This window comes from Arachis duranensis, chromosome 3 (genome assembly GCF_000817695.3).
Source record: "Arachis duranensis cultivar V14167 chromosome 3, aradu.V14167.gnm2.J7QH, whole genome shotgun sequence".
Classification (NCBI taxonomy): Eukaryota; Viridiplantae; Streptophyta; class Magnoliopsida; order Fabales; family Fabaceae; genus Arachis; species Arachis duranensis.
Genome location: NC_029774.3, coordinates 33,964,346 through 33,975,974, shown reverse-complemented (window position 1 = coordinate 33,975,974; position 11,629 = coordinate 33,964,346).

Here is an 11,629-nt window from a genome sequence, read left to right as displayed (position 1 = left end):
TACATCAACATGGAGGAGAATTCTCGACTTGGGGAAGCCTCAAGGTTTGGTTCTGCCTACCGAGATAAAGATAAAGAATCCAAGAAAAAAGGAAGATCACTCCGGGGAGAAAATAAAAAATATCATAACTATACCCCTCTCAGGTATCCTTGGTAGATGTTTACAAAGAAGTCTGCCATACGGAAAAAATACCCCCAGCTCGGCCACTCAAAGGCAAAAGAGGAGGAGGGAATCGGAATGAATACTGTGAGTATCATCGAGTTCGAGGACATTCCACCAACGAATGCTTCGACTTGAAAAATGTCATAGAAAAATTAGTAAGAGAAGGAAAACTAGATCTGTTTTTGGCCAACCGGGACGAAGAGCCAAGAAAAAGAAGAAGTGATGAAGATATCGAACGGTCTGAACGATTACCTCGCACACCAGAGAGACACATCCACGTGATACACGGTGGATTTGCGAGAGGAGGAATCTCCAAGTCATCTCGCAAGCGACACCTCAAAGAAATATACTATGTCGAAAGAAAAAAGGAGGCGCCAGACATCCCAGCAATCACGTTTACCAAAGAAGACGCATCTGAATTCATCTCGGGACACGACGACCCTGTTCCGAGGGTTACCTGAAACTGTAGGTCGATCTCGGTCGAGATCTTCTATGTTGGTCGGAACCGACGTGTCCGGCAGGTGTATTGCGGCCGGAGCTGGTGTGTCCGACTTGTGGGACTAAAAGTGCTACTGATCCTTCGTCCCCGGAGGGTGGGGGTACCTGCAAGGGACTCTGATGCTTAAGTTAGCAAGGGTATTAAGCAGGTATTGAGTAGAATCAAAGTATGAGTTATACCTGGGTGCTCCAATGTATTTATAATGGTGTGGAGTGACCTTTTTGGATAAGATAAGTTAGTTATCTTATCTTATCTTTATCTTTAAGTGAGGTCATCTTATCTTCAAGGGAACCGCCCTTCTCTTGTAGGCTTGGGCTGCCTTAGGGTCTGGGGCGTGTTCCTCTATTTGGGCCCTTTGTTTAGGCTTTCTCGTGACTTGGCCGAGCTCTTTGAGAGAAGGTCAGATTGTTCTGACCTGAAGAGGTCGGTCGCTTTGTCTGTAGAACATCTTGGGTCGGACAGCTCGACCCAGGATATGAACAGTGCCCCTGCTTGAGCTCGGTCTTCTTTTTGAGATTGAGTCCTTGACTTCGGTCTTTCTTTGGTGAAGCCGAACTCAAGCATTTTGTCGACTCCTTTGTAGCAGCTTTGAATGTAGAACGTTTCTTCTAAAAGACGCGCGCTTTTATATCGGCTCTTTTTTGGGAACGTGCGAGGGTTTAATGCCCTCTTTAATTTGAGCATTAATTGTCCTGTTTCCCTTTGGTTCTTTTACTTTGATTTTGAAAACCCAGAAACGGTTTTTCTCCTTTAGCCTTTTCGTAATTTCTTTTCTCTACTTTTTTTGCTTTCTGTTCTTTCGTTTGCGCTTCTGCTTTCTCTTGGAGTTCGTAGTTTTCGTGTTTTCTCTTCTGCGACATTGCTCTTTGTTCATGTTTTTGCTTGTGAGAGGGCGTCCCGGATTTCGTCTCCATCTTCAATTTCCTCGAAGCTTGCTATTCTTTTCCTGGTAAGTACTAGCTTTCTTGTAGCTTTGTTTTCAATTTTTGGTAAAGCTTCGATTTTGCATGTTTGAAAGTTTGAATCTTTCGAAGTCTTGTATTTTCTTGTCACTGTAACATGTTCTTCCTGTCTTTCTTTTATGCATTGTCTTGGCTTTTTCGTTGAAGCTTTCTAGGGTTTTATTGTCATTTGTGGTTTTTTCCTGCCTGATACTTGATAAAAATATGCGTCTTGTTCCTCGCTTTGTTTGAAGATTTGCTTTTTGCCTGATCTTTGGAAAAAGGTTGCACCTTTAATGGTCTCTGCTTGGCGTGTTTGGTAGAGTGCAACGATTTTTGGTATTTCTCCTTGCAGAAAGGTGTTTTGCTATTTTTTGGATTTCTTTTTGAGATATGCTGGGATGTAGATTGATTTCTAGAAACCTTGCTTTGTTACTGCCTCCAAAGGATGCCCCAGGACTTTTGGTTTGAGTCTTGGGGTTTTCCTTTTCTTTGTTCCATCGCCTGAGAAGTATTGACCGAGTTATTTTCTCCCTTCGTCTGAGATGTTTGTGGTAACCCCATCTTTTTTCTTACTTGTAGGGTTAGTTGGCCTCATGTCTTCTCGCAAATAACATTGTAGAGATGTCTTCCAGAGTTCTTGAGGGGATATCCGATTGGCTGGACTCCCTTGTTTTGTTGTGTGTTTCTGTTGTGGATGCTGAGTTTTGCACAGAGCTGAGGAAGCGCCATAGGATTTGTGGTAACAATGCCCGTGAAGAGCATTACGAGCTTATTGCTCCTGATTCTGATGAGAGAGTTTATTTTCTGACTTCCATTGAGAGGTAGCGTCCCTTCTTCTATGCCTATGAATACTTCTTCAGCCAGTTGAACGTTACTTTTCCTTTTACTGCTTTTGAGACCGACCTGTTGTGGTCGTGTAACATTGCTCCATCCCAGCTTCACCCCAATTCTTGGGGTTTTATTAAAATTTTTCAACTTCTCTTCCGTGAATTAGATGTAACACCTTCCCAGACTCTTTTCCTTTATTTGTTTGTTTCCACAAAGACTGGCGGTACTTCAAGCTGTCGAGGGGGCCCGCCCCTTTTTTCTTGACGAAAATGATGAGCCTTCTTTCCCTCTAGAGTGGCAGAGGGATGTGAGAGTGTCTCGTTATACTTGGGAGATGTTTGATGATGTTGAGCGTGCTTTTGTTTTTGTTCTTGAGGATCTATGGGGAAAACCACCCCATCTTGATACAAAAAGATTTTTGAATGACCCATCCTTGGTTCGGACTGTTTTGGGTATTTGTCTGACTTGTCTCTTATACTTGTTTCTTTAATTTTTTCTTCCTCTTGTTTGTGACCGTCTTTCTTTGTTGTGGCTATTTCTGTATTTGTAGAGATGTCAAAGAATAACGACTCCATGAAGGCTTTTAAAAGCGCAAAGAAAGCAACTGCTGCTTTGAACATCTCGGCCAAAGTGGTCGGCGAGGGGTCTTCTCAGATCCCAGTGAAGCCTCCTGTGTCGAGTTCTCTCGGGCCGAAGAAAGTAATTCCTACTCCTCGGTTTCATCAGGTCGATCCTCCTCAGACTTCTGCCGTTGCTTCTAGTGTCCCTCCCTTAAAAAAGCAAAAAACATCCGAGCCCTTTAACCTGGATGCCCCGAACTTTGATGCTATCGAGTATGTTGACCAACAAATTGCCCCCTATGGTGGGCTTTCCATGGACGACGTGTCTCTTCTTCAGCATCTGGATTTTATTACCAAAAGTAGTGTGAAGATGGCTCATATGGGTGCGGCTATTTTTCGAACAGTTCAGGGGATCCCGATTCATGCCACAAAGTCCTTCATGGAGGAGGCCAAGTCAGAATTTGATCGGATCAAGGGTCTGAAGGATGAGTAAGAGGTGAAGTCGGCGAAGGTGGAGAAGGAGCTAGAGGGTGAGAAGGCCAGCTCTATTGCCTTGGCTACTTCTTTGAAGTTGGCTGAAGACATGGCACTGAAGCATAAGGATAGCTATGTCTCGGCTTATAGGAAATTGACGCATCTCCGGGAAGATTTGGAAATTGCTTGGGTTAATTATGGTGAGCTTCAGGGTCACCTTGTGGGCAGCATAACTGCTGCCTCCGAGAACCTGATGGAGCAGTTCCGGATTGTTGCTCCTGATGCCGACTTGACTCTCATCAGCCTGGACAATGTTGTGAGGGATGGTAAGATTGTCCCTGATGACCAGGATGATGATGATGCTGACCCTCCCCAGTGCCTTCTCTTAAAGTATCGACCTCCTCAGTTCCTCCCGTTACGTCCGATCTGGATTACCAGATTCTGAACTGGGATGATGGAACTGTAGATGCTGTGCCTATTCAGACTTGCCCTCCTTCTCCCCGTACTGATGTTGTCGGGAAGGCTCTAGATCTTGGTTGATCTCCTTTAAGTATTTGTGTAAATAGCCCGGTTTGTGGGCTTTGAACTCTTTTCTTGGACCTTTGTTAGGTCTCTTTTAGGGATTACTTTTACAACTTGTCTTTCTAGGAGACTGACTTCGTTAGGTCGATCTCTTCTAAGTTATAGCAATTCCTCTTTAATAGGGTTGGCCAGACCTCTTTCCAGGGATTCGCTGATAACTTGGGTTGACTTGGTCTGACTTTTTAGTGTCGGCCAGTCTTTTTAAGTTATTATATAGCAATCCATAAGACATCGTCAGGTTCTTTTTGGGATCACTTTCGATAACTTCTTGCATTATTCTGTGTTCATCTTTGCCGATTTGTAGATGGTGGTTTCTGTCCTGGTTTAATCGACCTTTAGGTGAATCGCGTTTTCACCTTTGTCGGTCGATCATTCCTGTCGAGATCGTATAGTGAGTTTGTTCTTCACTTTCTGTTCGATCCGTTGCTTTATAATCGGACAATGAATGCTTCAGATTAATGCGTCTTGAGAACTTGTAGAATATCTGAAATGTATTTTATTTAAAGAAAGTGCAAATATATATAGGCGGGAGTTTTTCATACCCTTAAGTCGGATTAAATCTCAATCTTGATGCCTCATTAAAAAACCTTTTCAGGAAAAAGAGTGCACCTTGTGATGAGACCTTTATCTAACTATAGTACCTTCTTAGGTTACAGGCGTGCCATGATCTGGGGAGTTCTCGTCCCTCGAGTTCGGACAGTCTGTAGTAGCCCTTCCCAAGTACTTCTGTGACTCAGTAGGGTCCTTTCCAGTTAGCTGTCAGCTTTCCTTCTCCGGGTCGAGTTGTTCCGATGTCATTTCGGATTAAGATGAGATCATTCTCAGCGAAACCTCTTGGTACTACCTTTTGATTATATCTGGAAGCCATTCGCCGCTTTAGTGCTTCTTCTCTGATCCAAGCTCTCTCTTGAATTTCCGGAAGTAGGTCGAGATCTTCTCTTTGAAGTTGAGAGTTGGTTTGTTCATTGTAGTGTACTACTCAGGGAGACCCTTCCTCAACTTCTATTGGAATCATTGCCTCCACTCCGTATGTTAATCGAAATGGTGATTCGTTTGTAGTGGAATGTGGAGTTGTTTGATATGCCCATAGGACTTGTGGAAGTTCCTCGGCCCAAGCTCCCTTTGCTTTTTGTAGTCTCCATTTCAGCCCGGCCAATATGACTTTGTTGGTTGCTTCGGCTTGTCCATTGGCTTGGGGATGTTCGACGGAGGTGAACTAATGTTTTATGTTCAAGTCGGCTACTAGTTTTCTGAAGCCTGCATCTGTGAATTGGGTGTTGTTCATACCCTGGGTCGAGCTACCCGACCCAGGATGTTCTTCAGACAAAGCGACTGACCTCTTCAGGTCAGATCAACCCGACATCTTCTCAAAGAGCTCGGCCAAGTCACGAGAAAGCCCAAACAAAGGGCCCAAATAGAGGAGCACACCTCAGATCCTAAGGCAGCCCAAGCCTACAAGAGAAGGGCGGTTCCCTTGAAGATAAGATGACCTCACTCAAAAGATAAGATAAGATAAGATAACTAACTTATCTTATCCAAAAAGGTCACTCTACACCATTATAAATACACTGAAACACCCAGGTATAACTCATATTCTGATCCTACTCAATACCTGCTTAATACCCTTGCTAACTTAAGCATCGGAGTCCCTTGCAGGTACCCCCACCCTCCGGGGACGAAGGATCAGCAGCACTTTCAGTCCTACGAGTCGGACACACCAGCTCCGGCCGCTATACACCTACCGGACGTCGGCTCTGACCAGCACTAAAGATCTCGTCCGAGATCGACCTACAGTTTCACGTAACCCTCGGAACATTGGCGCCGTTGCCGGGGAACCTGGAAGTCATCCCATCACCATAGCGGACGACCATGACAACGACCACGATTCAGGTCTAGAAGATAGAACACCTCACAAGAACGCGGATGTCACGCTACAAGATACCCCGGAAACTAACAAAAACTCACCAAATTCGGGGGCAATAGAAGCGCTCCTAGACCGCCTAAAACAACTTGAAAAAGAAACTCAACAACAACGGGAAATCGGAAAAGATCTACAAAGAGAGGTGCGGCGACGTCGAGAATTGGAAGAAAAACTACAGCAACTGGAAGCCGATCTTAAATTAAAAGCCCCCCGGGCCAATCCTGAAGAAAATTCATGCAAAGAGCAAAACCCGTTCACCAGGGAAATCATGAAAACCAAAATTCCAATAGACTTCAAACTCCCGGATATGACTCTGTATGATGGTACCATGGACCCCAACCACCACCTCAGCAACTTCAGAAGCAGAATGTACCTTACCGACGCCCCAGATGTTGTTCGCTGTAAAGTCTTTTCAACAACTCTCACAAAGACAACAATCCGATGGTTCGACAATCTACCCCCAAAGTCCATCTCAAGCTTTGATGACCTAGCTAAAAAATTCCTAGCCAGATTCTCCATTCAGAAAGATAAGGTCAAGCACGCCCCCAGCTTACTAGGGATCAAACAAGGAGATCGGGAGAGCCTCCGCAACTACATGGAAAGATTCAACAAAACGTGCATGGACATACAAAGCTTACCAACAGAAGCCGCCATCATGGGACTCATCAACGGCCTACGAGAGGGACCTTTTAGCCAATCTATATCAAAAAAGTACCCGACCTCCTTAGACAAAGTACAGGAACGAGCAGAAAAATATATCAACATGGAAGAAAACGCTCGGTTAGGAGAAACCTCAAAATCGGGGACCTTCTACCGAGACAAAGACAAAGAATCCAAGAGAAAAGAAGATCGACAAGGGGAGAAAATCAAAAAATACCATAATTACACTCCTCTCAGGGCATCCCTGGTCGAGATATACAAAGAAGTCTGCCATACAGAAAAAATTCCCCCAGCACGGCCACTCAAAGGCAAAAAGGGAGGAGGAAACCGGAAGGAATATTGTGAATACCATCGAGTCCGTGGACACTCCACAAACGAATGTTTCGACTTAAAAAATATCATAGAAAAATTGGTGAGAGAAGGAAAATTAGATCGATTTATGGCCACCCGAGATGATGATCAAAGAAAGAGACGAAGGGATGAAGATACCGAACGAACTGAATGATCACCTCGGACACCAGAGAGACATGTCCACATGATACATGGCGGATTTGCAGGAGGTGGGATTTCCAAATCATCTCGCAAAAGATATCTCAAAGAAGTATATCATGTCGAGGGAAAGGAGGAAGCACTCAACATCCCGGCAATAACATTCACTAAAGAGGATGCCTCCGGCATCATCTCAGGACACGACGATCCCATGGTCATCACCATCATATTGGCAAATGCCAATCTACACCGCACCTTAATAGACCAAGGGAGTTCCGCCGACATCTTATTCAAAACGGCCTTCGATAAACTCGGCTTAGAAGAAAAAGAGCTTAAAGCATACCCAAACAGTCTGTTTGGACTAGGAGATACCTCTGTTCAACCACTAGGATACATACCACTACATACAACCTTCGGAAAAGAGAACCAATCCAGAACCCTCAGAATAGACTACATCGTGGTCGATGTAAGTTCATCTTACAATGCTCTCATAGGTCGGACAACACTCAACCAACTTAGCGCAATAGTCTCGACCCCACATCTATGTATGAAATTCCCCACTACGAAAGGAATAGCCACGATAAAAGCAGATCAAAAGATGGCACGTCGCTGTTATAACGAAAGCCTAAACCTAAGAGGCGGGCGAGAAGAGTTCCACACCATCGAGCTGGGCGGAGTCCAACGACGAGAAGAGCTTCGTCCACAACCAGAAGGCGCGATAGAGAAGATTCAAATCGGGGATACGTCGGAAAAAACAACCAATATCGGCACAATCCTAAGAGAAGATTCAAAGGAATTACTAATACAATTCTTACGAGATAATGTTGATCTCTTCGCGTGGAAGGCCGCAGACATGCCAGGAATAGACCCTAAACTAATGAGTCATAAGTTGGCGGTCTACCCAGGATCTTGGCCGGTACAGCAGAGACGAAGAAAACTTGGGCCAGAACGATCCCAGGCTGTGGAAGAACAAGTACAGGCACTACTGGAAGCAAGATTCATAAGAGAAGTCAAATACCCACTATGGCTAGCCAACGTCGTCTTGGTGAAAAAATCAAATGGGAAGTGGCGAATGTGCACCGATTACACCGATCTCAACAAAGCCTGTCCAAAAGATCCATACCCACTCCCAAGTATTGACGCCCTGGTAGATGCTTCCTCCGGATATAGATATCTCTCGTTTATGGACGCTTACTCGGGGTACAACCAAATCCCCATGTACCCACCAGATCAAGAAAAGACATCGTTCTTAACACCGAAAGCAAACTACTACTACATTGTGATGCCTTTCGGTCTCAAGAACGCAGGAGCTACTTATCAAAGGCTAATGAATAAAGTCTTCTCGGATCACATCGAAAAGGTCATGGAAGTCTACGTGGACGACATGCTAATAAAAACACAAAGTGAAGAGACATTACTGTCCGACCTAGCCCAAGTGTTCGACACCATAAGAAAGCATGACATGTGACTCAATCCCGCGAAATGCACTTTTGCAGTAGAAGCGGGTAAATTCTTAGGTTTTATGCTCACACAAAGAGAAATTGAAGCAAATCCAGATAAATGTCAGGCCATACTCAACATGCAGAGCCCAACCTGTGTCAAAGAAGTACAGCAACTCAATGGGAGATTGGCCGCCCTATCCCGATTCCTAGCAGGAGCTGCGATAAGATCTCTCCCCTTCTATGCTACTTTAAGAAAGGGAAAACAGTTCGAATGGACAACAAAATGTGAGCAAGCCTTCCAAGACTTTAAGAAGTTCTTAGGACGGCCACCTATCCTATCTCAACCACGAGAATGAGAACCACTCATATTGTATCTCACAGTAGGAAGCCGGGCAATAGCCTCAGCACTAGTCAGAGAAGACGAGAATGGACAACAACCCGTCTACTTCATCAGCAAAGCACTACAGGGATCCGAGCTGAACTACCAGAAAATAGAAAAATTCGCCTATACTCTTATTTTAACATCCCGACGACTCTGCCCTTACTTCCAGGCTCACACCATTAAGGTTCGAACTAACCAACCCCTAAAAGGAATATTGCAGAAAACAGATTTAGCAGGCAAAATTCTACAATGGGCAGTCGAGCTGTCAGAGTTTGACCTCCAATATGAAGCTCGGACGGCCATCAAATCACAATATCTGGCCAACTTTATCGCAGAATTCACAGATGTCCTGGAAACCGTCACAGAATGGAATCTCTATGTGGACGGTTCTTCAAATAAAATTGGAAGTAGCGCAGGCATAATAATAGAAAGCAACCAAGGAACCCAAGTCGAGCTCTCTCTCAAGTTCGGGTTCCCAGCCTCAAACAATCAGGCAGAATATGAAGCATTATTAGCTGGTTTGAAGCTGACTGAAGAGGTGGGAGCTCAAAAACTCAACATTTACAGTGATTCACAAGTGGTCACATCACAAATAACAGGGAGCTACCAAGCCAAAGATCCCACCATGAAAAAGTATTTGGATAAGACCAAGGAATAGCTCGGACAAATCAAGGAATATAAGATCTGCCACATACCCCGCGAACAAAATGTCCGAGCTGACGCACTCTCGAAACTAGCCAACACCAAACCAGGGGGCAACAATAGAAGCCTCATCCAGGAAATGTTACAGAACCCGTCAATCTCGGAAGAGGAAAAAGTCCTAGCCATAGTAAACCAGGACCAAGGATGGATGACCCCCATAATCAACTACCTCAAAATAGGAACACTCCTCGCAGAAGAAAAGGAGGCAAAGAGGCTAAAAAGGGAGGCACAGTACTACACCATCATAAACAACATCCTGTACAAAAGAGGGATCTCAATACCATTATTAAAATGCGTGCCGACCTCCCACACAAAGGAAGTGTTAGAAGAAGTACACGGCGGCATTTGTGGCAATCATCTCGGAGCACGGGCCCTCGCCAAAAAAGTACTCTGGGCAGGGTTCTATTGGCCAACATTACAGAAAGAGGCCACAGAATTTGTAAAGACATGTCCACCATGTCAGAAACGTGCCAACTTCCACATTGCCCCGCCAGAAGAGCTCATCAGTGTGACTTCACCTTGGCCATTTGCAAAATGGGGACTCAATCTTCTCGGCCCCTTACCCCAGGGATCAGGACAAGTTAAATTTCTCATAGTAGGGGTAGATTACTTTACAAAGTGGATCGAGGCAGAACCCCTAGCCAACGCCACCGCCCAAAGAAGCCAAAAATTCCTATATAGAAACATTGTCACAAGGTTCGGAGTTCCATATTCAATAACCACAGATAATGGCACTCAATTCACAGATACAGGCTTCAGAAAACTAGTAGCCGACTTGAATATAAAGCACCAATACACCTCCGTCAAACATCCACAGGCCAATGGACAGGCTGAAGCCGCCAACAAAGTCATATTGGCTGGGTTAAAACGGAGACTACAAGATGCAAAGGGAGCCTGGGCAGAAGAGCTTCCACAGGTCCTATGGGCATATCGAACGACGCCACATTCCACCACAAAGGAATCCCCCTTCCGGTTAGCATACGGAATAGAGGCAATGATTCCAGTAGAGATTGAGGAAAGATCACCTAGAGTAGTTCATTACAATGAGGGAGCAAACTCCCAACTTCAGAGGGACGAGCTCGACCTACTACCTAAAATCCAAGAAAGAGCTCGGATCAGAGAGGAAGCTCTAAAGCGTCGAATGGCTTCCAGATATAATCAAAGGGTAGTACCGAGAAGTTTTGCAGAGAACGATCTTATCCTAATCCGAAATGATATTAGAACAACTCGACCAGGAGAAGGAAAGCTGGCAGCAAACTGGAAAGGACCCTACCGAGTTATAGAGGTACTTGGGAAGGGCTACTACAGACTGTCCGAACTCGATGGACGAGAGCTTCCCAGATCATGGCACGCCTGCAACCTAAGAAGGTACTACAGCTAGAAAAGGTAAAGGATCTCATTATTGGATGCACTCTTTTTCCTGAAAAGGTTTTTTTAATGAGGCACCAGATGGAGACCTAGACACTATCCGACTTAAAAGGATGAAAAAATTTCCACATGTATATATTCGCACTTTTCTTTGAATAAAGTTTATTTAGATATCCTACAAGATTTTAAGACACATTAATCTGAAGTATTCATCGTCCGATTATAAAGCGACAGATCGGCAGAAAGTGAAAAGCAATTTCACTGCACGATCACGACAAAGATAACCGTCCGATAAAGGTGAAAACGCGATTCACCCAAAAGACGATCTAAAGATGCCAACCACTTTCTACAAATCGGCAAAGATGAACACAGAATAATGTAAGAAGTTATCGAAAGTAATCCAAAAAAGAACCTGACGAGGTCTTACGGATAGCTAACATAATAACTTAAAGACTGGCCGACGTTCAGAAGTCGGACCAAGTCAACCCAAGTTACAAGTAAACCCTGGAAAGAGGTCTGGCCAACCCTATTAAAGAGGATTACTTTTAACTTAAGAAGAGATCGACCTAACGAAGTCGATTTCCTACAAAACAAAGTTATAAAAGTAATCCCTGAA